We start from the raw sequence: 23,175 nt of genomic DNA on the forward strand, positions 1-23,175 counted from the left end.
TATATATATTTTCTTCCATTCAGTCATGTCCGATTCTAGGTGACCACCTGAAGTAGTCCCTGCAGTTTTCCTAGCAAGGTTTTTTCTGAAGTAGGTTGCCCTTGCCTCCTTCCTAGGGCTGAGCGGAAGTGACTGGCCCAAGATACCCAGCTGGCTTTGTGCCTTAGGCAGGACTAGAATCCTGGTCTTCCTAGCCTTGTGCCTTCACCACTACACCAAACTGCTTCTTTGGCTGGTATCTACTGAAGAAGAGAAACGGAACAGAAGATACATTGATATTTGTAGTAGAACATTTTAATAGGAAGGAAATTTAAAATCATCTGGCAGCAAGAGTAACACAAACGTATTTCAATATTTTTGGACCCCTTCTGCTTCCTTTCAGAATCCATTCCATGCTTTATTTATTCCCTGTAGAGTTTCCACTGATTTCAATGAAGCCTATTCAGGGCAGTAATCTTTTCTCAGCTCCTATTATTTCCTAAGGCTGTTCACAGAGCTCCCATTACTTCCTATGGTTATTCTTATCCTTTGTATTAATATGACCCTTTGTAGGCAATTTCCCTTTCTGTAACCTTTAAAAAAAAGAAAGAAAGAAAAAATCAGATTAATCTGCATGGGTTCCACAGAAGAGTAATGAAAGATTTTTTTAGGGAAAAAAAAAAAGTAAATTGCTCTGTTGTTTTATGTCACAAAATGTTCCAAATATTAGGGAAGGCCATTCAATGATTGAAAACTTCTCTATTGACATTTTGAAACCCTAGATCTGTGATGGTGAACCTATAGCACGCGTGCCAGAGGTGACATGCAGAGCCCTCTCTGTGGGTACGCGCACTGTCATCAGCTGCTCTTCCGGGTTTCGTCACGTGCATGTGCGCCAGGCAGCTGTTCTTCGTGCATGTACATGATGGAACCCATAAGAGAGCAGCTGGCCGGTGCACACATGCGTGCTGGACCAGCTGCCTGGTGTACATGCGCATGACGGAACCCGGAAGAGCAGCTAGCCACTGCATGCATGCGTGCTCCAGCACATACGCACTCCAGTTTCGGCACTCGGCGACGAAAAGGTTAACCGTCACTGCCCTAGATAAATGTGATGGATAAGAATATTGTCTCAACCTTACAACGAAAAGGATATCTGGTCATCTGAGCAATCTTAGAGCTGAGTTGGTCCTCAGTAAGAATTGTAAAGTATTAGCTCGCTTCTCCATAGAAGTGGAGATGTCTAAAGTGGAATCAGTAGATGTCATCATTTGGATTCTTGGAGCTCTGTCTCCATGTAGGCCAGTGATGGCTAACCTTTTTGCCATCGCGTGCCAAAAGTGGGGGGAGCATGGAGGGGTTGCGCACACATGTGTGCCCACACCCATACTTATATGTGACCTGTCCCCCGCGCATGCACGCGTGCCACCCATGCTCTCCCTGCTTCTGGCACGCGATGGCATGGTGGCCCTGGTAGGCCTGTTTTTTGCTCTCCCCAGGCTCCAGAGCCTCTCTAGGACCCTGGGGAGGGTGAAAACGGCCTTCTCCACCCACCCGGAGGCCCTCCGGAGGCTGGAAACAGCCTGTTTCCCTACTTCTGGTGGGCCCAGAAGGCCCGAAAATCAGCTGGCTGGTGCGTGCATGTCCGCCGGAGCTGAGCTCACGTACCCACCAATATGGCTCCACGTGCCACCTGTGCCATTGACTCGCCATCACGGATGTAGGCTATCTAGATATTTACAATAATAGAGTTGGGTGACAATTATGTTTGAATCATAGAGGAAGGGGCGGTTTCAATCATAGAAGAATTCTTGCTATTCCGTGCAAGAATTCAGTGCAATACATTTCAGAGAGATGGTTGTCTAGTTTCCAGTTGAACCCACATATTTTAGAATAATAAGGATAAGGTAAAATGTAAGGTAGGACAAGGCAAGACAATTCAAGTCAAAATCAAGACAAGACAAGACAGCCTTGGCCTTTTTCTGGATGACATTCCTTTAAGTATTCAAAATGTATTATATGGTCTGTCTTCAGTCTTTTCCTCTCTAATATTGAGACTTACCCATTCACCCCATATAGCAGTGATGGCGAACCTTTTCGGCACTGAGTGCCGAAAAGGTCGCACGGAAACAGCGCATGCACCCACTCGTCAGGGCCATGCTCCGGAAAAGCTGAACTATCAGGTTCTAGCATGCATGCACGCCCGACGATCAGTTGGCTGGCATTCATGCGCAGGCCGGTTTTCAGCACTGCCGTGTGTGCGAAGGGATCATGCTCCAGAAAAGCTAAACTTCCGGGTTCTGGTGCACATGCGCACCTGACAATCAGCTGGCCGGCGCGCATGCGCACACTGGTTTTTGGCACTGCCGCACGTGCAAAGGACAGCTGATCATGCCAGAAACCTGCAAGACAAACAGACAAGGCCGCATGTGCCAGGCGACATGGCTTCACGTGTCACTTTAGGCACGTGTGCCATAGGTTCACCATCACTGCCATATAGTATCTCTTCAGAGGGCTTTCTGTCTAGTCCCCAATTATCCTCATTGCCTCTTCCTAAACTTATTCCAATTTTTCCCAATCTTTAAAATCTCAGGTTCAGAATTAAATACAATACTTGAAAAGGGCTGGCCAAGGCAAAAAAAAAGTGTTGAAAGCATTACTTCCCATGACTTGGAAACTATCTTTTTATTGATACAATTTACAATCCTACATGTTTTTTTTTCCAGAAATGCTATACTACTGATGTATAATTAGTATCTGATTACAGTATGTTTTTCATAGATAGTTTTGGCAAGCTATGTGTTCTATATTTTTGCATTTCTGTTTTTTAACTGAAGCACTTTGCATTTGTCTTTAAATGTTACATTATTGCTCATTTCTCTAATTTTTCATTTATACATCCTTACAAAAATGAGATTGAATAATTTATTGTTATTCATTGCATGCTCTTTTTCTCTCTCATGTTTGCATGGAAGTATAATTTTCTTTATTCAGCAAATATTAACCACTAGATTTTTTTTAAAAAATGATTTAAGATAATTAGTTAGAATGTGGGAAAACAAAACTAATCAATTCATCCTTTGTGATTTTTAATCTCTTAAGATTTTTTAAATTTTTAAAATATTTAAGATTTTTAACCTCTTCAACCTAGATCTGATTCCTTGACCTTGTCCTTGTTGCATTAATATTTGATTGGGCTATTTTTTTTTCCAGTGGCATAATTCCTACTCGTATGGCAGCAAATCTTTAGAAGAAAGAAAAGGGAAAGGAAGAACAATGGAAATTAAATCAAAAAGCTCATTTAACATAGTTTCCAACTCCTAGGATTTATAAGTTACTCATATTTCCTGAGTTCCCCATATTCTTTTCTTTTTTTAATCTGCTATTGCCGGAGCCTACTCAGATTTTCTTAAAAGAAATATACAGTGAATAACAGGAAATTTCATAATGTTTGATAGAATACTTATGGCAGATTCATTACATTTGCTATAATGAAAGTATCAAGGTGCCTTCTATTGGTTTAGAAATTTGCCTCTTCTCTGCAGCACTGATAAAAAAGTACATGATATCTATGCATGATCATAAATATAGAGTTGTTTGCGAAAGGAACACCAACCATTCTCCATAGTGAGTTGAGTCAAATCTTTCCATTTCTGTACATTCAATAATCATGCTACAGTAATCATATACTGAAATAATCTTCCATGGCTTTTTATAACTGATTATCCTTTAATCCTAAAAGGAAAAGTTTCAATTTCACTTTAATATTGATCTTTAAAATCCTCTGTATTAAAGTATGTACATGGATCGTTCATGTTGTTCCCATTTCCAACATGAACCTAAACCTTTTTCATGCTCATAATTTATAGAGTCCTATTATTTTGGGATCATGCTTGTCCAAATAGTTAACGATTGTTTGAAGTGGAAAATAAAAGCCAAATCAACTGCGGTATTTTTTATAGAAATACTGATACTACCGACCAATATTTGATTCTAATTGATACTAATGTGTGAGCATTGTTTAACAACACAGCTGTGGTCTTGTGCAATCTCTTTTCATGGGCTTTATCTACAGGCCAATAACACATTGTCGCTTGCTTTTCAAATCTGATCTAAACTGAGAGGAGGACTCTAAAGCAATTAAGATGTAAACCATTAATGTCCAGAAAATACACTGCAATTTTGTCCATTTGGTCTAATCATGATGGATGCTAATTTGCACTTCTTAATCTGTGTATACAAGCCCTTTCAATACATTGTTGGAATTGGTTAAGGAAAGGCTAACCAATGGTTATCTTACCACCAGCTATCACCATTGTCTAGTGTGAGTCATGATTTTGGGAAACTTCCCTTTGTCATGGATCCAGGATTGACTCATGATGATTACACTGTCCTCAGCATTTCCTGAGCAATTCCCTAGCCTCAAAGTATAGCCATTCTCTTGGTTATCTACTTTGAAACTCTGGTAATTTGCATGCTGGCTTTTTTTCATTGCTGTCAATATGATAATTTTCACAATGAAAGCATCATGTCTGTTGTGACCTAGGCTTACCGAGTCATTAAGACACATGAGTAGTCCCAAAAACCTCTTTTATTGCAACAGCTGTGAATTACGTTCATTCACAGCTAAGTCCCAATTAGTTGCAAAAAGTCCTTCGGAGAAGTCCTTCGGGATAATCAACAACATTTATCTCCTTTGTCATGCTGCCAAAGACCTACTTGGCAAAGCCACATGGAGGCCAGAATCAAACATAGATGCCCACTGGGAACAGAATTAACAACGTTGCTTTCCTGCAAAGGGCCCACGTGCTTTTGCCCCTCTTTTAAGCCTTATGGGAGGGGCCAATCATCTCCAGGCCTTACTTCTGAGTCATCCCTTTTGTTTTAACTGTTCTTGCCTTCTGGCAGCTCTGCGCATACGCGCACTAGGAAGAGGCTCCTCCTGTTCCTCTGCCGTCCGACTCTGGAGGCTCCGGAGTCTGCACAAAATTCCCAGATGGCCCTGGCCCCATCTCTGCCTCCAATGCAGAGCCCTCATCTGGGCATTCCCCAGACTCCAGGATTGGCCCATGTTCCTCCCCAGCCTCTCACTGTCTGACTCCGCTGCCAGGAGTCGGACAGTGGGCGGACCACAACAATGTCTTACATGAATACATTGCAAAAAAATTACCCAACATTGTTGGATCTAAAGAAGTTTTCTTGAGAAGGAGGTAGACCATAATCTTGTTAAATGCTGTGCTACCACTTCCTCCTTCGAAGAAGCATTTCATGTTACCTTTTGGAATAACTTAACTAATGTGTAATATATAGGTGGCCATTCTCATGGCATTGAGGACCCTGCCTGTTTTCTCAAGTTCAATAAGTTCTAACTCTTCCTAAGTAACTGTGCTAGACTGTGCCCTAAGGGACCAGCACAACTGTAGTGTAACTCAGAGTGAAGCCAAGTGATTTTAACCTACAGATGCCTAGAATAATCTTTGTAATGGCCCTACAATTGCTTTCTGGTCTATTCTTTCCCAGGAGAGGTGATATTCAACTGAACAAAGCTGTTGGATGGCTGCCTGCAGATATAATAAAGCAAAAATATTTATGTTTTGTCAGGCTTTTCACCATGTGGTAATCCTTAAGAAAGGTTTCTACCTGTGTTTGATCAGATTCATTCCTTGTTTTCCTTCAACAGAGTTCAGCTGTCATCTTCTGGAGCTCCTGAGGGAATCAAAGATAAGAGTGTGTAGAGAGTAAGGAAGATAAACATGATGATATTAGTATGCAAGAAATGTTATGTAGAGAAAAGGGCACAAACATTTTTTTTAAGTTCAGAGGAAAGAGTTGCAGTGGCGCAGTCGTTAGAGTGCAGTACTGCAGGCTACTTCTGCTGATCATCAGCTGCCAGCAGTTTGGCAGATCAAATCTCACCAGGCTCAAGGTTGACTCAGCCTTCCATCCTTCCTTGGTAGAATGAGGATCCAGATCGGCCAATATGCCGACTCTGTAAACCACTTAGAGAGGGCTGTAAAGCAGTGTGAAGCGGTATATAAGTCTAAGTGCTATTGCTATTGCTAAAGAGAAAATATTAGGAAAGGGCTTAGATAGATATCCTCCTAATTCACAGGAGTATAAGAGAGGACTAGGTGCAACACTATCAAATTTGCAAGATTCTGTTATAGCTGAACTCAAAAAGTAGTTTTAGCTTTCCTGTGGAGCTGACATAGAGAAAGACCAGAGGAACAATCCATGGATGCTTCTTCATTCCAGACAGCAGTTATAGCTTTGGCCAAACCATGCAGCAAAACCTCAGGAACCGCTGCATGCTTCCTCTGAAACAGCAAGTTTCATCAGATGTTGATGAACTAGATTCTTCTCTGCAGAAGCAATGCCTGCAGAGAATTCTAGAACTAACCCATGGTGATCCAAGCATGGTAGGCAATTGATGATGATAACTTCCCATTTCAGATCATGCCACCACTGCCCTGAGATACAAACCAAGTTAAAATCTGATCACTACTGTGAATTGGCTCCATACACACCTGGATCAGATCCAAGGGTGAAATCCAGCAGATTCTGACAGATTCTGGAGAACCGGTAATGGAAATTTTGAGTAGTTTGGAGAACCGGCAAATACCACCTCTGGCTGGCCCCAGAGTGGGGTGGGAATGGAGATTTTGCAGTATCCTTCCCCTGGAGCGGGGTGGGAATGGAGATTTTGCAGTATCCTTCCCCTGCCACACCCACCAAGCCATGCCCACAGAAGCAGTAGTAAAAAAATTTGGATTTCACCACTGATCAATTCCATAGTGGCCATGAACTCCTAAGCCACGTCCAAAGTAATGCTCACAGGAGGCAAACTAGTCTCCTAGGTCCTTTAGTTTGGGAAAATCCACAGCCAATCCAGACTCAGCCTCAACTAACTCTGGCAGGGAAGCTGCTATGTGCAGCAAGAAGGCCAGTAGTAGCAGTGTCATCTAATCCTAGAACCTAGTCCCATCAGGAGTCAAAATCAGTTATCTCAGCTGCAGTGTCTCTGAAAGCCACCAGGTTCTCTGAAATAATTAGCTACTCCATAGCGTCTGCCTTGGGATCATGGCTGGTGCTGCACTCAAAACCTGGTGGGAACATCTGCAAGACGGGAATTCCCCTCTTTGTGCCCACCAGGCACTTCTCAGTGATACAGAACAGTCCTCTCATCCATTATCAAATCAGGGATGACGGGAACTTTATTATAGACTGGTCTGGCAGCAGAGAAAAATCACCAAGCACATCATCCTAATAACAGACAGTGAACTCTACTGAGTCTCTCCCGATTCTCTTGCTTCTTTGGGTCCACACTTCCAAATTTTTGCCTCAGTCAAAGAGAGTTTTTCTGTTCTGAGGTGTTCTCTTGGCTTCATCGCCTTTCCTGAAAGCTTCAGCTGCCCATTTGTGAACTTCTTGCCTCCCCTGATGGACTATGGAGAAGAAGCTCTCTCCTGAAAACTCTCTTCTGAAGCAATAAAGACCCCAGCTTGCACATTTAGCAAGTGTAGCTTCAGTCATGATCTGGCAGTTCAGATTGTGCAAACATTGCACATACTTGCCAGATCATGACTGAACTTTCCCTCACAGTCCATGCCTTCTCTGCTAACTTCATAGCCCTCCTTGTTTGTTTTCTGTGTCTGTGAGTTGCCTCTGTGAGTGAGGGCTAACCTGGACTAGGAAGAGGAAAAGAAGTGGAAATGGGGAGACAGGTGTCCCTTTTGACTTTTTTTTCCTGCTAAATTCATACTTGTTCTTTCTGTTTGCTTGCTCAGTGAAATTGTGCTTGTTTTTCTGGAAACTGGGTTCCTTCCATGCCCCTTGAGTAAGTCAATAATCCCTCCTATTCCTTGGTCCTTCTCCCTTTGTTTCTTTCTCTTAGGTTTTCATAATGGAGAATAATCAGACTTGACGGTGCTCTTCGTTTTGATCGTTTTGACGCTGCTTAGTTTTGATTGTTCGCATGAAGATAGGAAAGACAGCCTTTTATGGATAAGGAGTGCTGATTCAGGGTACAGTTTATGCTCATTTACCTTCTTTTTCATCTCTGTCTGAAGAGATGTTTTTTATAGCAAAAGGACCCTTCAGACAGAGATGAAAAAGAAGGTTCTATAAAAAGGGTTTAGGCCAAACCAAAACAATTTCTTTTGACAATCTTAAGGAGGGTGGCACTTGTGGAAAAAGGGCCAGCTCTTCTAATTTTTTACCACAAAGTTAATCACCTTTGCTTCAAACTGATTTTTCTATGTTAGGGGAAAAAAACAACCAGTGGCATTAATTATCAACATAAATTGATAAATCAACTTAAATGATCAGCCTCTCTTTTAATTGGCCTCAGAAGTTAAGCAATCGGTCAAGATCCTATTGCAGAATAAGGTGAAGTTTTTTCTTCCCTTTGTGCCAAGATTTATCTGACTATACTGCCTCCTAGAGGCATTCTTAAGTTAATGCAGGGATTCCTCTACAGTATTGCCACAATCAAGCGTGTGTCTGTTTTCCACTTTACTGTATCAAGAACGTAATGCTGGCTCTGCTATTAATGACATATGTTTTTTTCTGGTTTCAGTGTTTGTCTATGCACTGATTTTAGGGACAGGTTAGATTTCACTCCGGCTTCATGGTCAGACCATATGTAAAAGCAAAGTGCCAACTCTCACCCAGTGACATTAACAGCTATGCTATCCAGCTAAAAAGAAAACACTGTACTATGCCAGCCCACTAATTATATGTGACTGAGCATTTTGCCCAGCTGAAAAAAAGCAAATGTAGGCTTTGTTTGGGGAGGAATAACCGTCTTAATATACAGTTTGAAGGATTTTTGTAAGTTTTTCAAATGAATTTGTTTTGGTTTTTTTAATAAAATGGGTAGATTAAAAGGTGATATAGGTGATTCTTATTACATGGGAACAAACAGCATATTTCTAATCCTCGAGTCTACTATTGAATTTCTGTTTTAGTTCTGAGATATCAAGTGAATCTCACTTGATATCTATGAATGAAAGATATCTTGATATCTTTCTATGAATAAGAAATAATCCTGTGTGTTATTGTATTTGTCAATCAATTATGCTTTTTCTTCAATTTTCACCTGGGAAGCCTGTGTCCATTTTGTTTTACATGTTTGAGAGGGAGAGTTTTCCCTGATTGCACTGGGCATTTTTTTTTATTTTTTATTTTTTTGTATAATAATCTTGCCTAATATCCCACAAGATACACCCAAGTTCATCATGCCCTGTTCCCTGGATAAATCAAAATATAGTCTGCTAACACTGAAATATTTTAAATTAGATAAAGAAGGATTGGAAAACTGAAAGGCTGGTCATTTGGCAGAATCCAGGCAGTTTACATTTTAAAATTTTGCATATGGGAGAGATAATAAAGAAAAGAGAGGAGACTCAAGATAAGGCTATTATCAGGAAGACAATGCATCTACTGTTTTTTCACCTAAACATAGGTTAAAAAGCAGACCTTCAAACATAGGTCTGAAGCTCTGTCTCCATTTGCCCTTAATCATAGTTCAATTGAGGACAATATTTGGAATAGGCCAGTTCAGGGCGTAGATACTGTAGGATTTTAGGACTTTACTGATATAAGCCAGTATTTTCCCACCTTAGCATCTTTAAAATGTATGGATTTCAACTTTGTGCTGGGTGGGGAATTCTGGGAGTTGAAGTCCGCATCTCTTAAAATTGCTAATATTGAGAAATAGAACATGTAGGCTACAATGACGGAATTTTGAAAACCTGACAGAGGTTTTTTTTTTTTTTTTTTCTTTTATATCCAAGAGAGAAATCTTGAGTTTGTTCGTCACTTCTCCTGTCTTCCTAGACAAAGCTGTTGTTTTTGTAATGGCTTTTGCATACTTTTTTTTTCAAGGCTACCTTTGTACTTCTCTATGAACATTAATTTCCACTCTTGCTGCCATGACCTTGCACTTATTTTGTTCCCAGCCCATTATGAGAACTTTAAATAACCATTAGCTGTGTTGATATAAAGGGAACAGTTCTCCTCTTATGCTGGTGTAGGCTTTCACAGACGGTATCTCGTAGGCGGTATTGGGCTTCAGGATTTAGTGACCGAAGTTCAGAGAACAGACTTCCTGATATTTTGTCCGCCGCTGGTGACAGACCAGCCCTCGCCAACCTGCACCAATCAAAAATCAGCTCAGCTAATGGCCAATCAGAAGTCAGGACAGCTGGCTATAAAGAAAGGCATCCCAGTCAGCCTCTGCTCAATTGCCTCAGGTCAGCATAGCCGACGACTTTGCCTCTGAAAATGCCAACCAGGCTTGCCAGCCAAACAAACATAAGAAATCTGTTTTCTAGACCATGTTCATTAATCCCTGAACCCCAATACTGCCCTGTAGTTCCCCTTTATTCAGACATTGTTAGCTTGGAACAGGTTAAACAGACATACCAACGTCCAACAATTCCTGATAAGTAGAATGTATTGTACAAAAGCTAAAAAGCCATTACAGAGGAGTTCTAACAATGCTGGTATCAATGAGATAATATTCAAATGTTTGCTCCTCTTTTGCCTGCTCAAGCTATACAATGGGTCTTTTCTAGATGGGAGGGCCGATTTCCATCCATCTCCTGTTCTGACAACAGGCAGGTTGTTTTTTGCTGACTGTGTGAGAACGAACTCTCAAATCACTACAACCTCAAATTGTATAAAAGCCATTATATTTTGCCTTCCATTACTGTGGAGAATTCAGCTGACCTGTTGTAAGTATGGTTGGAGGTATTTGAAAAGTGTTTGGGGGGGAGCCCCCTTCCTCTCATCCAGTTGCTAGCCAGCCAGCCCACACTGGAGCCATCTCTCTCCCATCCATCATTTGATTTCTCCGTTACACTTGCTTCTTGTGTTCCTTTCATATCCATCAACTGCAATCCACCTTTGCTTTGACAGTAAATCTCTGGGCTTCCAACAAGATGGAGAACAAAACAGAACTCCACTACTTTATCTGGGAAAGAAGGAACATTTTTCACGATTTCACGTTAACACAAATTCAAAATGTAGCCTTATATTTCGTTGCAGCAGCCTCATTTCTCTTCATCGCAGTGTCCAAAAAAATAAGAGATGTTGAATTTGGTGTGTGTGGTTTGTTTGCCATTTACCCTACACTATATTTCTCAGTTGAAATCCTTTCCTTCTGCCTTGGTGTAAAAACCTGGTTGTCTGCATTATTTAGTCGGCGACAATTCTCCAGCTCTATATGCCCAGCTAATTGCATGATTGGGAGCTCCTTCTCCCTGGGGCCATTTGTGCTGTTCTATATTCCCACTTAAGGCAGGAGATGCCCAAACAGGGAATAAGAGGAGGAACAAATAAATGATACTTGTGAAGACAGGCAAGGTTCTGTAGTGTGCTAACATGTGCATGTTTTCCATGCTGGTTGATGACATGCTGAAAGGTAGCAAAGCCAAAGGAGAAACCTAATCACTTCACTTATTACAAGTAGTAACCAGAAATCAGGGCAATGCTATTCAGCGACAACAGTGCAATGCAATTGTCAAAGCCAGGATATAATGACTGTTACCATTGGAACCCTTGTAACATGTTAAACTCCATCAGAGTTGAATCCAAGGTGATATTAATGACACTCTATTCATCTCATATGTCACAGCGCCATAAAGAAACAACCTATGGGACCAGAAGTCAAGCTGAATTTCTCTAGCAATGAGGCCCTGGTTTAGTAAAAAAAAAAAAAAAAGTTTGGTAAAAAAAGAGAGAGTATGATGCCCCGTCAAACCATAGAGAGTCAGCAGATGCCTAGAAGGCAAATTGCAACAATACTTTGAGTTCATTTAAAAATAGCACCCTCTTCTGGGTAATCTGATTAGTGATGGTTTCTATTTGTTTATTTTTAAATGGATTCTCTGAGGCTGTTCAGCAGAATCAAACTTTACATGCAATGTGCTAAATCAGCGGTGAGACTTTCGCTTAAGATTTCTGTTGTACCTGAGAGCAATAGGCTTCTTTGAAGAAGAGGATAAATGGAAAATAGCACTCTTGATGACAGTGTCTGGAGCAGATGCCCTTGAATTGTACTGCACACTTATATTCATGGAGGAAGGGGGAAAAGCCCTGTGGCAAAAAAGTGAGGCCATGAAAGAATTTAACATATGAAATATTTATCTTCCAGTCATGCTTACAAAAAGGAGCTTGAGACAGTCAAAGAACCTATAATATGAAAAACTAACTAAGGAGGAAATCTTATGATGCTGGTGCATAGACTGAATCTTTGATCAAAGATCATATTGCTTTGTACATCAGGATTGGAATAGTGCAAGGAGATTTACTTGGAATGGTGAACATGTAGCTGGAAAACACTTCTGATATATATCAAGCAGTGGAACTTCAAGATTGAAAATGATAGGATAAGCAAGGATGATGCTCCAATATTGGCCATCATCCAAGTGAAAGACTTATTTAAGTCAAAAACACAACTCAAAAGCAAAAGAAAACAAAAACCCACTCAGACAAAAAAAAAGCTTGGAAATAGGGCATAATCAATGTGGTATGATGCATGCCTAGAAATAATGTTCAGTGTATGAGCATCAATGTTGCAAGTGTGGAAAGACTAACCACTTGGCTAAAATGTACAAAATTACAAAAAAAAAACAATTCCAGGCATGGGAAAGGAGACTGGCTTCAAACAATTCTTGTTAGTGGAATCCCCACTGATATAAGATCAACACTAGTGTGCAATTCGGTCTAAGAGCTGAAATTAACTGCAACTGATTAAAGACTAAGACAGACTTTACCTCAATAGCCATAGATCTAAAGATAGATACTGAAAACCCAATAACCACACTGGGTGGCTGTGAACCCATTTTGAAAGCGAAAATCACTATGATAGAAAAAACATTGGTATTATCAAATTGAGATATATCTGAAAAGTTACAAATCATGCTGACTCAGTCTGTACAAAATTCACTGAAAAAGAAACATTTATGTGGTTAATCAGATAAAGGAGATTTTTTTCAGGGTATTTGGTGTTTCCCAATAAGTCATGACATTACTTTTAATAGCAATACCACTGAGACTTATGTACCTCTTCACAGTGCTTTACAGCCCTCTCTAAGTGGTTTACAGAGTCAGCATATTTCCCCCAACAATCTGGGTCCTTATTTTACCGAATAAGGAAGGATGGAAGGCTGAGTCAACCTTGAGTCTGGTGAGATTCGAATTGCCAATTTGCAGGCAGTCGGCAGCCGGCAGTCAGCAGAAGTAGCCTGCAGTACTACATTCTAACCATTGCAACACCATGGTTCTCATGTATCACTGAAATGCAGCCTGGGTGTTTGAAAACATGATCAAAAGGCATCTTGCAGAAAGGAAAAGAATATTTTGGGCTCAATTGTGGTCATAAGTCAAGGACCACTGGTATTGCACCTCTAGTTCCCAAACAGATGCCATCACACCAAGCTAGAGTCCTGAAGGTGTCATTAAATCTTGTACTCTGGTTGACTAAGTGCTAGTTGGACTAGTTAAGGAGTCAACCTTGAGCTGGTCAGAATAGAAGGAATCGAACTCCTGGGAGCAGGGAGTCAGCAGAAGTAGCCTGCAGTGCTGCATTCTAACCACTGTGCCACCATGTCTCTTTAATACATAAAGAATGGTACATGCTGTGAGAAATCTACCAGTAGAGAATTAAGAATAAAATTAAAACTAAAGCATAATTGGATGATGGAATAGAAACGAGGAATTATTCAGCAGGCTAAAGTAATCATTGAAGCACGCGGCCCTCCAGACCTCCAGACCTTTTACTGGCAGAGGGTTGCAGGAAGCCACGGCAGCCAAAAACGAAGCTCGGGAGCCTGTTTTCGCTGGCAGAGCGCTGGGCCCACCACAGGCACCCCCTACAGGAGTGATGTTGAACTGGCCATGCCTACTCTGGCCCCTCAAGATCAAACATAACCCTGATGCAGCCCTCAATGAAATTGAGTTTGACACCCCTGTTCTAAAGGAAGCAAAGTCATTACACATATTATTACAAACAACACAATTGTGATCAAGAATTCAACCAGTGTAACTGAAGAGAGTACTGAAAGTTTGACAAATAAGTTACTTTATTTAGAAAAACAGGAACGTGAGAAATTTGAACCTCTTTTGGAGAAACTCCTACGCAGGTTCCTTGCACTGTTTAGTTCCTTTGTGGTTCAGGTCAGACTTGGAACTAAGCGGATCTTCAATTAGTTTACTTCTTGTGTCATTGCTTCTTCATAAATGAACAAGAGGGGCCAGAGTTCTTACTTTCCCATCATGCATTGATTATTCACTTAAATAAAATGCCTGAAATGGGTTACCATGATGTGCCATTGCATAAGGGAAATTACGAAACAATCTCCTTCCATTAACTTAAAAAAAATAAACTTAATATAGGTTCAGATGTTGCACATTGATATTTAAAATATTCAGTGCACAGGTTTGGGTAGTAAAAATACTGCACATTTTCCCCCTGGGAAATTAAAGGTCAAGTAGTCTGGGAAGTATCAAAAGTTCCTGCAGGAAAGGCAAACTTTATAGCTTGTGGGAAATCACTTACACCACTCTTCTGTCCATTATTCTGAATGAACTGTGCTGCCAAGAATGTTGTTTATTGCTAAAATAAAACATCATAAAGGTAATTGCTGCTGAGCAATCTGCTCATAGATTATCCTAATGGACAAAAGTTACAAATTATTCTGATCACCTTGTATCTATCCTGTTTTGTGTGTGTCAAGACCCAGAGGGTTTGTGGGAATTGTGACAGAAAATTACTGGCCCTCAGTTTACTTAATGCTTGGCACGGAATTCTATTTGGCAAAGGTTCCTACAGAGGCCTATCAAGTTGAAAGTAACCTGAAATAAATGTTTTTGGATCAACAAAAACCAGCACAAGTTATGACCCACCAAACCAAACAGATCCCAGCAACCCTGGCTTCTGTATGTCCATAGGATCTATATCTGTATATTGGCATCTGCATCTATATATCTGAAATGGCGAAGTTGCTCGTTTTATCTTGGTGGGTAGATTTTAATCTCCACATCTGCACAGCTGCCCATTCTGCTTTGCCACTTAGAAGGAGGATGCTATTTCATCTCATGGCATTTGCTTGGATATCCAATAAATGCAAGTATCCCTTGGAAGATCTGCACAGTTGCTGCATGAGCCTAAGACAGATCACTTTAATGACTAGCAGAAATGTGCGGTGGTCACCTAAAATCCAAAGGCTTCTTCAAAATCATTTTCAAAGTGTGCTTAGCAATAAAAAAAATATTTTGGTAAACTGCCTTTTAGTAATATGTGAAAGTCTACCAGTTAGTTTAGTGGATTCACCTTGTGTAAAGATAGACGTGTCAAATTTTCTATTTATTTAATTGTGCAACAAACATATTTGTGTTTCTTCACAAATATGTGAAATATGTGAAATATTCTTCACCTTTTCTTCAAGGTGTCCTTTCCATTTTACCCTTTTAATGCATTTCAAAAGAAGGTTTAAGCTGAGTGACAACAACCTTTCATCATAAGGTCTGGTGATCATTTTGGTATTGGCTCATCACTATTATCCAGGCTGACCATTTTTTTCCCAGGTACAACAGTATACAGTAGAACCTCAGGTCACGAACGCTTCTGACCATGATCAAATCAGGTTCCAACCAAAAAATTCACAATTTTTTTTTGCAGCTGATTTCCCCTTCTGTGCCATTTTTTTTGTAAACACCAAAATTCCAAAATTAGATTCGGGTCACAACCAAATCGGGTTGTGACCAAAGTTATGGAACCAATTATGGTTGTGACCAGAAGTTCTATTGTAACTAGGCATATAAACCATTGGCACCCTTGTAGAATTTTGTCAAGAATTTTGTCAAGGTAAGAGCATTTCATCCTACTAGGAGCCATGGTGGCACAGTGATTAGAATGCAGTATAGCAGATTGACTCTGCCCACTGCCAGAAGTTCGATCCTGACCGGCTCAAGGTTGACTCAGCTTCCATCCTTCCAAGGTTGTTAAAATGAGGACCCAGATTGTTGGCGGGCAATATACTGACTGTAAACTGCTTAGCCAGGGCTCTGAAGCACTATGAAGTGATATATAAGTCTGTTATTACTAACTGCTATTATATAGCAGGAAATAAAGCATCTAAAAACAGGAAATAATGTGTGCCTAGAAATTAGCTCTTTCTTCAGTGAAAGGGAGAGCATTGGTACTTATTTTTTTGAAATCATCCACAAATAAACCTTCCAAACAGATTTCTTCAGTGGTAAGATTTTTGCAAGGGTGGAATTAGCAATGTTGGCATGCCTGTTTCCAATCCCTCACTTGACTTTGATTTAAATCACTGAAATCTATTTCTGTTTAAGGTAATGGGTGTCAAAAACTAGATTTTATCTGTTATAAAACTGCCTGAGATGGTGTTGGCATAGGTGGGAAAATACTACTTTGGCATTGTACTGCTAACTTAAGCCTTTTTCACTCATGGGTTGGAGACAAAAAGAAGCCAAGTCACATCATGTGGACAAGGCAGAAAGAAGATATTACTAGCCCATAACTGTGCTGAACTATGATGCTCTGTGACCCACAAAATGGGAAAAGATCTTATGTGTCTTCATTTGCTAGGAGTACAATGAAGGGCCTAAATTGTCTATCGATATATTCCTTTTCTGTGAAACAGAAAAGTGGTTCAGTGTCTTAATAAATAAATAAATAAATAAATAAATAAATAAATAAATAAATAAATAAATAAATAAATAAATAAATAAATAACTTTATTGTCATTGTACGTGTATATACAGTATACCCATACAACGAAATTCACTTAATACCTAAAGACCAGGTCCAACACACATAACAATCCCCAATCACACTCCCACCCATCACAATTCTCCACCCCTAAACCACCCAAACATCCACACAACAGACCAAGTAATACTGTCCAACAGCTCACTGATGGTGACCCCTTAGTTCATTGTTGAGTGCAATTATAGCTCTGGGATAAAAACTATTCAGAAAATGTGTGGTCCGGGTTTTAATTGTTCTGTATCTTCTGCCAGAAGGCAACAATGACACTGGAGAAGATCTGTCTACGGTGGTTCAAGTTCTAGTACTGTGTGATGGAATGAGCTCCTGTCACTTTCTTCAGCATCTGCCAACCAAGTGGTTTGAAAGCATGGAAATGCAAGTATATAGGGGAAAGGGCTTCCATCAAACTGTTTATTTTATTTATTTATTTATTTGATTTTTATACCGCCCTTCTCCAGCAGGACTCAGGGCGGTGAACAGCCGAGATAAAACAGAACATACAAAATTTTAAAAACAGTTTAAAAGGTAATTAAATAATTTCAGCCCACAATTTAAAACAACCCAATTAAAACCAATTTCAAATTAAAACCGAATGGATGGGATCAAGCCAGCCCGGCTAGGTGAAATAAATGAGTTTTCAAGGCCCGACGAAAAGTCCGGAGGTCTGGTATCATGCGTATCTCTGGGGGTAGGTCGTTCCAGAGGGCGGGTACCACCACAGAGAAGGCTCTCTCCCTGGGGGTCGCCAGCCGACACTGTCTGGTGGACGGCACCCTGAGGAGGCCCTCCCTGTGTGAGCGTACTGGCCGGTAGGAGGCTATTGGTGGCAGAAGGAGGTCTCGGAGATACCCCGGCCCTAAGCCATGGAGCGCTTTAAAGGTGGTCACCAACACCTTGAAGCGCACCTGGAAGACCACCAGGAGCCAGTGCAGCTCACGCAGGAGAGGTGTCACATGGGAGCGCCCCGTCGCTCCCATAATCCCCCGCGCAGCTGCATTCTGGACCACCTGGAGCCTCCGGGTGCACCCCAAGGGGAGCCCCATGTAGAGAGCATTGCAGTAGTCCAGGCGGGAAGTGACGAGTGCCTGAGTGACCGTGCATAGGGAGTCCCGATCCAGAAAGGGACGCAACTGGCGTATCAGGCGGACCTGATAAAAGATTATGTAGCAGGCCGCTACATTATCTGCTCCTTCTGCAATTCTCAACTTTGGGAACTTTAAAAAGTGTGGCTTTCAACTTTCAGAGTTCCCCCACCAGCATGAGTATTCTGAGAACTGAAGGCCACACATTTTAAAGTTCCCAAGGTTGAGAAATATTGGTTAGAGGGCTTCTCCTCCTTAGAATGGAGAAGCTACTCTTTGTGTTTTCAACTGGGAAACATATGATCGGCTTATAGCATTTAGGCTTATATACCATTCCACAGGAATTTATAGCATTCTCTGGGAGGTCTACAATGTAGAAGTATTATTTGTCTAGCCCATAACTGTACTGCATTATGATGGTCTGTGACCCACAAAATGGGAAAAGATCCTATGTGTCTTCATTTGCTAGGAATACAATGAAGCCCTAGATTGTCTACTGATATATTACTTTTCTGTGAAGCACAGTGGTTCAGTGTCTTAATGACACTGGAGAAGGTCTGTCTACAGTGGTTCAAGTTCTAGTACCGTGTGATGGAGTGAGCTCCTGTCACTTTCTTCAGCATCTGCCAACCAAGTGGTTTGAAAGCATGCAAATGCAAGTAGATAAATAGGAACCACTTCAGTGGGAAAAAGGTGGCACTGCCAGTGATAATGGGAATGCAATTGGTGGGGGAAACTCTGGATAACACTGGGAACATCATAAAGCCTTTTAAGTGTGGAGTTACTCTGCCCCCCCTGGTGCATTCTGAATAGCACACAAGCATGAACTGAACAGACTAGCAATTGTCAACAGCAAAAACAACTACTTTGTATTAACTCTGTAGTCTTCTGGCTAATGTAACATCGCCATACGCTAAATAATAAGCTGGCGTGGTATCACAATGCTCATTAAAGCAGTTAATAAAGGAGCCCATTTTCAGACTAGATGGCCTGAATAGATAGAACTGCATTTGTATTTCCCCAGACTTTCCCACGTAATGCCATTATAGAAAGGGAACCGTGAAACCTAGATTTTTTTCCCTCTATAATTCCATCAAGGATAATTAGGAAGGTGGGTTTATTCTTTAGAGAATTTCTTATTTTCTAGGACATCATTGATAAAGTGCTGCCCTTGACTGGACAAAGCAAAAACCAGTCTCCCCCCCGCCCCCCCCCCAAAAAAGAGGCTTGCTCCTACTTATTAAGGATTAGCAGAAATAAAATCAAGAAGAAAAAATAAACGCCTGTCTTTACACTTCCAAATACAAGCCAAAATATTCTCTTTCCAGCATCCTCTCTCTGTTAATGTGTGTCCTTAATGAAATCTTATTCAAGGAGCTCAAAAGTAATAATGTGTAACTAGTTTACCATAGCTGATTTTACTTGGAATTCTAGTTGCTTCCCTTGTTTTCCATTTATTTATTTGATTGATTGATTGATTGATTTCTATAGCCACCCATCTCAAGAAATGAGTCTGGGCAACTCACAATTCACAAACATATATCACAATTAAAACCTTTAAAACATTTTAAAACAATAAAAACCATTAAAACACTAACAAACATTAAAACATGCTCTAATTTGAGTATATACAAAGCAAGATACCTGGCCTCCCAATTTCAGAAGTATAGGCAGGTCTTTAAAGCTTTACAGAAGACTAACATTGTTGGGGCCAACCCTTTAGCCGGAATATTTATTTTTATGTCTAAAGATTAAGTTTCCCTGGTTTTAGAAGGGAATTTCCCATTAGTCTCTTCTCCACCTGCAAGACTCACAATGTATTGTGAGCCGCCCTGAGTCTTCGGAGAGGGGCAGCATATAAATTGAATTAATTAAATTAAATTAAATTAAATTTGTGTTTCAGGAATGGCATTCCTGGACTTTGGGTAGGAAGAGCCAATCACCTTCCTTTCTAAGAAATAGAAAGCTTCCTAGTACTGAGCTGAAGGTAGAAAAAAAATCTGAGTTGATGGGACATAAATTCCCTAACTTAACAAACTAGGGACGTATTAGGAAGTTCAATCTGACTGATGATACCTACTATTTAATTGGGGAAGACTTTTTTAAAAAACAACAACAGAAAAAGACTGACAGGGAGGTTTCAAAGTATTTCTTCTCTTGATTTCTAATAGGTTCAAAATTCTTTACCACCAACTGCATATTTTGTGTACCTAGCCCAGATTTTGGGTTCCTTCCTCCTACATATAATAATAATAATAATTTTATTTATATACCGCCCTTCTCCCGAAGGACTCAGGGCGGTGTACAGCCAATTTAAAAACACAGGACACAACAATGATTAAAAATTAAAATAATTAAATAGATTTGGCCAATTTAAAACCCCAAAAATTTAAAATACCCCAATTTAAAATTATTATGTTGTTAGCCCTGCCTGGAGGAACAACAGGATCTTCAGTGCACAGCGAAACACCCGGAGGTCAGAGATCTTACGTATTTCCGGGGGCAGTTCATTCCACAGGGCTGGGGCTCCCACAGAGAAGGCCCTCCCCCTGGGTGTTGCCAGCCAACATAACTTGGCTGATGGCACCCTGAGGAGACCCTCTCTGTGGGAACGGACTGGTCGGTGGGAGGCTATTGGTGGCAGAAGACGGTCTCGAAGGTACCCGGGTCCTGGACACACATACATACAAAGCTGAGCCTGCATGCTTGATAACAATTGTATCCACTCCCAGTTAGGTTGAATTGTGCTGAGCTTTGAAAACTATCTGGAAAAAGAGGTGGCATCATGGAGGCATAGTAGGAAGCAATTTCGTAAGAGATAGCATGGAGAAGTGAAAAAGCAAAACATCTTTAGGTGGCAAAAACATTTGAACTGGACAAAAAAAAAGGCCATGGTGGGCTCTAAAACTTGGGATGAGATGCTTGTGTTAGATATGGGAGCAGACAAAGAGATGTAGGATTACAGAACTGGAAATGACCTCTAAGAACTAGTCCAACCAGATCACAAATGACTGCAGCTGGTGTACTAATCGCCTTTTGGCTCCAAACGCTTAATTTCACTCTTTCTCCAAGGGGTTTCAACAGTGATAGAAACTCTGAGATTCTAGCCACAAGTCTCCGTTAGTGTCCTATGATACACTTTCCTGTTACTACATGCTGATGTAGTCTCTACCACTTTCTCCTCCTCAAAGATTTTTTCCCCAATGGTGAGGATCAAATCCAAGACTGCTAAGCCTCATTTTTCATTTTCTACCTTCTGGTCTGGTCTGTTTTTTTGTTTTTTGTTTTTTACTGTGAGGTAAAGTCATGTTGGCATAATCTCCAATGTTGGACGACTGGGCCATTGTATTTTCATAGGAACTTGTGTACTTTCCCAGGAAACCACTGCCAGCTGGCATCCTTGCTAATGACATGATAGAACAGAGGAGACAAAGGGCAACAGCTGCAACAAAACCAACATCAGTACCCATTTGGTCCGGCTGTTGTAGCATCTACTATGACTGAGAAACAACTCATCCTGATCAAGCAGTGGAGGCAGTTCCTTGTAACTAGAAAATTAAAGGAACAAGATATGAGCTCTGGATAAAATAAAATAAAACTGGCATTTCCAACCAAGAAGCAGCAGATGAGCAAAGAATGCTTCTTCCCCTTCTATGACCCATTTTTAATATCCCCTGACTTTGGGGTGGGGGTGGGAGAGAGAAGGAAAGTAGTCTCAAGAGGTAACTGTTGTTCAGTATGGAAAAGATTAAACATCCTCTTTTCACAAGAAACTCCTTCATTAGCTTTTGTGCCTTCTCAGACTGGAAAATTACAGAGCTGAACAAAATGTGAAGTTCCGCCTTTGGTAATTTGTACCTCTTAACTTCACTTCCTAATTTAATTTGTGTTGTTTGTCGATTCAGCAATCTACCACTAAATAACGTATCAGCTACAGCTAGGTGAAGAATCTGTTCCAATCAGTGGTGGGATTCAGCCAGTTCGCACCACTTCGGGAGAACCGGTTGTTAACTTTCTGAGCAGTTTGGCAAACTGGTTTTTGGAAGAAATCATTAGGGCAGAGAACCGGTTGTTAAATGACTTGAATCCCACCACTGGTTCCAATCCAAAAGCAACTTCGTATCTTTGAAATCTCATCATATCAAGAGTACCGGCTTAAAGGGGCATAGCTGAAATAGACTAAAACTAGCATATATTATACTATAGTATATAGCTGAAACAATACTAAAACCTTGTGATGCAATGGGCAGAAAATTTAATAATTAAATAAAAACAGAACAGAACTGGGGCACCATCCCACAAGCCAATTGCATCAGTGGTGAAATCCAAATTTTTTACTACTGGTTCTGTGGGCGTGGCTTGGTGGGCGTGGCAGAGGAAGGATACTGCAAAATCTCCATTCCCATTCCACTCCTGGGGGAAGGATACTAGAAAATCTCCATTCCCACCCCACTCCAGGGGAAGGATACTACAAAATCTCCATTCCCACTCCACTCCTGGGGGAAGGATATTGCAAAATCTCCATTCCCACCCCACTCTGGGGCCAGCCAGAGGATGTATTTGCTGGTTCTCCGAACTGCTCAAAATTTCCGCTACTGGTTCTCCAGAACCTGTCAGAACCTGCTGGATTTCACCCCCGTTTTGCATCCTTTTTAAACCAGCTCTGATCAGATGACATGGATTCATTCATTCTGAGAGTTGACTTTTTTGTCAATTTATTTCAACTGGATCACACTGATCTTCTCTGAACACAGTTCCTAATACAAATTCTTGCGTTTACTTCCCAGCTTCTAAACCAGTCCAGGACAAATAACCTAGCATCATGTACTTTACTCTGGCTGGCTCCTTGCAGAAGACAAGGAGAAACAGCTTCCTGTCAGTTTCATCCTTTCTCTTTCTCCTGGACTCCTAGGTAGGTAGAGGAGCTGCATTGATTTACACTTAGTCAAAACTGGGTCAGCCCTTGCTGCTTTCAAAACTGAAATTTCTGAAGCCTGCCTGCATGATTTAGGAGTTGTCTCCCCGTCTTCCTGACTATCTTCTGCAACAGCATACAACCATTGTTAGAGATATTGAGGGAAAGGGCTTCCGTCAAACTGTTTATGTAGCAAGCAGCTACATTCTCTGCTCCTTCTGCAATTCTCAACCTTGGAAACTGTAAAAATGTGTGGCTTTCAACTTGCAAGAGTTCCCCAGCCAGCATGACCATTCTGAGAACTGAAGTCCACACATTTTAAAGTTCCCAAGATTGAGAAACATTGGTTAGAGACCAAGGTTGACTCAGCCTGCCGTCCTTCCGAGGTGGGTAAA

At 40.9% G+C, this 23,175-nt stretch overlaps 1 long non-coding RNA gene across 1 annotated transcript in view; it reads right to left on the bottom strand.

Moving 5' to 3' along the window:
- Positions 1-276: 276 nt before the first annotated feature.
- Positions 277-23,175, bottom strand: part of LOC117668380 (uncharacterized) — a 44,376-nt gene continuing 21,477 nt past the window's right edge. Inside the window, exons 2-3 of the long non-coding RNA XR_009621483.2 lie at positions 5,620-5,685; positions 277-572 (exon numbers count right to left, since the gene is read on the bottom strand). This is a non-coding gene — a long non-coding RNA (uncharacterized LOC117668380). The remainder of the gene's footprint in view (positions 573-5,619; positions 5,686-23,175) is intronic.

The sequence above is a fragment of the Pantherophis guttatus genome, chromosome 1 (assembly GCF_059756535.1).
Source record: "Pantherophis guttatus breed Tessera chromosome 1, ASM5975653v1, whole genome shotgun sequence".
NCBI lineage: Eukaryota > Metazoa > Chordata > Lepidosauria > Squamata > Colubridae > Pantherophis > Pantherophis guttatus.